The sequence below is a fragment of the Dasypus novemcinctus genome, chromosome X (assembly GCF_030445035.2).
Source record: "Dasypus novemcinctus isolate mDasNov1 chromosome X, mDasNov1.1.hap2, whole genome shotgun sequence".
Lineage (NCBI taxonomy): Eukaryota > Metazoa > Chordata > Mammalia > Cingulata > Dasypodidae > Dasypus > Dasypus novemcinctus.
Genome location: NC_080704.1, coordinates 55,076,324 through 55,081,004, shown reverse-complemented (window position 1 = coordinate 55,081,004; position 4,681 = coordinate 55,076,324). Strand labels below are relative to the sequence as shown.

General features: G+C 49.4%; 2 pseudogenes; both read right to left on the bottom strand.

Moving 5' to 3' along the window:
• Positions 1–1,275: 1,275 nt before the first annotated feature.
• Positions 1,276–3,025, bottom strand: LOC101423843 (very long-chain specific acyl-CoA dehydrogenase, mitochondrial pseudogene; annotated as a pseudogene).
• An 807-nt stretch (positions 3,026–3,832) lies between these two features.
• LOC101414928 (PDZ and LIM domain protein 1 pseudogene) lies at positions 3,833–4,346 on the bottom strand (annotated as a pseudogene).
• Between the last annotated feature and the right edge of the window lie 335 nt (positions 4,347–4,681).

Genomic DNA, 4,681 nt, shown 5'->3' with positions numbered 1-4,681 from the left:
TATTTAAGTTCCTTAGGAAACACCAGTCCTCCACAGTGGCTGTACTATGGTGAGTAAGTGTTCCTATCTCTTCATATCCTCTCCAACTCTTGTATTGGCAAATTGGTCTTTGACAAGGAAACCAAGTTCACTGAATGAAGAAAGAAGTCCCTTCAACAAGTCTTGCTGGGAAAACTGGATATCTACATGCAAAAGAATGAAAATGGACCCCGACCTCACATCATATACAAAAATAAACTCAAAATGGATCAAAGATGTAAATATAAGAGCTAAAAGTATAAAAAGCTTAGAAGAAAACATAGGGAGATAGCTGCAGAACATTGGCTGAGGCAATGGATTCTTAGACTTTATACCAAAAGTATGAGCAACAAAAGAAAAAATAGACAAATGAGACTTCATAATTTAAAACTTTTGTGTATCTAAGGAAATTATCAAGAAAATGAAATGACAACCATCAGAAAGGGAGAAAATATTTGGAAACCATATATTCGATAAGGGTTTAACATCCAAAATATATTCATTGCATTTGATAAATATATTTTGGAGCACTGCTACTCAGCATGGATTATAGTTTAGGGGGGTGGGGAGTGGGGTATATGGGATCCTCTTACATTTTTAATGTAATATTTTAGATGATCTATATATCTTTTTAAAATTAAAAAAAAAATCCAGAATATATACAGAACTACAACTCAAGAAAAGAAAGACAAACAAACCAATTTAAAAGTGGGCAGGGATTTAGATATTTCTCCAAAGAAAATATACAAATTGCCAGTAAGCAAATGAAAAGATGCTTCACATCATTAGCCATTAGGGAAATGCAAATAAAAAACCACAATGATATTACATTTCACATTTGCTAGAATGACTATTATTTTAAAAATGGAAAACAAGTGCTGGTGGAGGCAGAGAAATAGGAATTCTCATACATTCTTGGTGAGACTGTAAAATGGTATAGCTTCTATGGAAAACAGTTGTGATAGTTTGAAACTGTATGGACCCCAAAAATGTATGTTCTTAGAGATAATCCATTCCTGTGGGTATAAACTTATTGTAAGTAGGACTTTTGATTAGGTTACTTCAGTTACAGTGTGGCCCAGGATGGGTCTTGTTTGTGTGTTTGTTTTTTTCACGTTTCTTAGATACTTTTTTATTTGTGAGGCAGTAAGTGCTCCCTGTGAGAGCAGGCACGACCTGGGAGCTCAAGGACCTCTTCCAGGCAGACCCTGGCCCTGAGGAAAGGGGCCTGGGCTTTGGCTTGAGAGAAGGCACGTGTCTTTCCCGGTTGGAAGTGTTCAGAAGACAAGAGGGTTGCTGGTGACTCCCCCACCATGGTCCACCAAGGCCTGGAAGATACTTTTGAAGTTGTGGAAGAGCTCCTGCTGCTGGGGGTCAGACTGTAGAGCAGCCATGTTCTCCCTGATCCGGGTCACGGCCTCAATATACCAGCTGTCACAGAGCATTTTCTCATGCTGGGCCATGGGGTAGCCCTCACTCAGGGCTCTTGAGGCCCTGGAGAGAACCACCTCCATGGCATAGAGGTCAATGGCACCGTCTGCCGGGCTCTACAGCTGAAACTGTTCGTTGACAATCTCCTTCCTATATTTTATCAGCTTGGCCTCCACCACTGTGGCAAACTGCCCCAGAGCCTGCACTGCCAGCTCACTGCTCCAACTCCTGGTGGATGATTTCTTTGAGACTTAGCCCGCAGCCTCAGCTGCTTGCCCGCCTCTCCCAGCAGGAGGCCAGCGTTCCCAAAAAGGATTCTTTAAAGCATTGTCAAGCCCAGAGAGTTCCTTTCTTTTGTCCATACAGCCCTGCAGAGCCACAAACAGCCGGAGAACGGAGAACGTTTGTCCCTTCAAAGATCTGGAAGATACGCAGATTGCGGAGCACCCACTCCACCCCCGGCTCCTTCGCGAAGCCCACGCCCCACCCTGATCTGGATGCACTGTCAGTCACCTTCCAGGCTGCCTCTGAGCCGAAGATCTTGCTGATGGCAGCTTCTATCTGGAGGTCCTTGGATCCCTGGTCCATGTTGGCACTCACCATGTAGGCCATGGACTCAGTCACATACTGCAGCACAGCTATGCGGGCCAGCTTCTTCCCGATCAGCCCGAAGTTTGTGGATTTTCTACTCAAACTGGGTCTGATTAGCAGCATGATCCACCGCCTTAGCGATGATGTCCTTCATGGTGCCTGCCCAGGCGGCGGCCATGCCAAACCTTCTGTTGTTGAGAATGTGTGCGGCGACCTTGAAACCACTCCCCACCTCGCCCAGCAAGTTCTCTGCGGGCACCCGAGCACCATCAAAGTACACCTCCGCCGTGTTTGAGGCTTTGATGCCCATCTTCTTCTCAGGGGGCCCATGGGTAACACCCTGAAAGCTCCTCTCCTCCACAAAAGCTGTGATCTTCTCTTTCGTGGTCCCATGGGCACATCTGTAACTCGCATTTTGGCAAGAACTGTGAAGCTATCTGCCACGCCCCTGTTGCTGATCCAGATCTTGCTGCCCCCTGAGGGTGTAGTATTTTCCACAGGGAGCTGAGCTGCGGATAGAGGCTGAACTCGACCGGTTTGAGGGCTCAGTGGGGCAGAAAGCGGCCAGAGTCTCCCCAGGTGTCAGTTTGGGGAGGTATTTTTCTTTCTGGGCCTTTGTGCCAAAGAGCAGGATGCCTTTGAAACCGATGCTCTGATGGGCAGCCAGGGTGATGCCCACTCCGAGGCCGTGCATCCCCACGATCTCCACCACACGGGCCTACTGGGTATTGCAGAGGCCCACTCCGCCCAACTCACTGGGCACTTGCAGACCAAAGGCCCCCAGTTCCTTGAGGCCCTGCAAAGTGCTCCCCTCCACTCGCTCCAGGGCATCATTCTCGGCAGCTTCGTTCACCTCTTGGAAGAAACGGGACACAGGCCCCACCAGCTCCTTGAGAAACTGCTCCTGCTCCTCCGTGAGCACTGACGGGTATGGGAACACCTGTTCCGTGGTGAGTAGACCGTTAAGCATCCCCGCAGCAAAGGACTTAGATTCTGCCTGGGGCTGTTTCTCCTTGATGGAGGCATCAGGGAAGGAATCTGGCTTGTCCAGAACCGCCTGTGCAGCTGCACTGGCATAGCGTCGTCGGGCAGGGCCTGGCTGGGACTGGCCCAGGAGCGCGCTGCACCGCGAGCTGCCGCACCCCAACAAGAGCCCTTGCCGCCCCACGCTCGGGGGGCGACCCTCGCAGCTTTCTATCTGGTTACCTCCGCAGCGGCCTGGAGCCTTGACTTAGCGCCTCCCGCAGCCGCGGCCAAGGCCCATGCAGCCAGGGCCCACTGCACTTCACTCATCCCCCACAATGCCAGGATGGGCCTTTTTTTTTTTTTTTTGAGCCTGTAAATTTATTGAGTAAAAATGAAATCGATGTCAGACATTAAATTCTGTTTGGTTCAAATTTAGCTGATGTCCACTTGCAATAGAGAAGACCTGGGGCAAGGAGAAGCCACGGTGATGCAGGCCAGAGGACATCAAACCAAACAATCTCCCGTTAGTTGTACAAGCAGGCACAACACAGCCAGCGTGAGTCATTTAGCAGAGGCTGGAGGACTCGACCTTTAATAAGAAGAGGTTAAACCAAGGAAAGCACAGAGCCTTCAAGAGAGAAGAGGGCCAGAACATTTAGAGGACAAACCACAGCAGGGACCTGCTGGAGAACAGTGGTCAGGCAGCCCTCCCTACTTCACCTGGGGAACACAGTGACCACATCGTAGCCCTCGGGTGGCGCGACCCTCTCCCGGGTGTGCTTCTCACAGTAGATTTGATCCTCCACAAAGAAATGGCCCTTCTGTTTCAGGTTAGTGCCACAGTCTTTGACTCTACAGCTCTGTTGAAGTTGGAGATGTTTTCAGAAGAGTAGAGGCCAGCTGGGTTATTGTACTGGTTTGTGATGACCCTGGGGGGCAGTACTAGAGGCGGGTGACTCAGTAAAGGGCATGGCGCTTCAGTTATGGGCACTTCCCATGTGCAGGACTTTTTGGGGTTTGGAAGCTAAATTCATCTTGTATGGATGATGCTTCCCTTCCTCGGCCATCAGAGGAGACCAGATCTTATGTTTAGGTCTGGCTACCATGAGAGTCACGCTGTCTGTGCAAACCTTGATTTTATTCTGAGCTTCCAAGTGTGTCATATGGCTAGTGTTTTCCCCATTGACGGCTGTGATCACATCTCCAATACATAAATTAACTATAGCAGCCTTGCTTCCAGGAGTGACCCGGGAAATGGCAAGAGGCTGCTCTAAGTCCTTGCTCCCCACAAGGCGGAAGCCCCACAGCCCCGGGCCCTGGAGGATCTGCTGGGTGGTCATGGCACAGCGGGGACAGACGGCATAGGATGCGGCGTGCTAGGCTCTCCGGGCAGCTGTTTGAGAAAGGGCGCGTGCCGCAGGCCAGGGCATCTGGGGCCATGGCAGGAGGAGGGGGAGCAAGGCAGAATGGGTCTTAATTGTCTTACTGGAGTCCTTTATAAGAGAATGAAATGCAAAGAAAGGGAAAGTCATGGAAGCAAGAAGCTGAAGAAAGCATCACCTGATGATGCCTTGATTTGGATATTTTCTCGGCCTCAAAACTGTAAGCTAGCAAGTTAATAAATCCCCATTGTTAAAAGCCGATCCATTTTGGCAACCTGGCAAACTAAAACAGT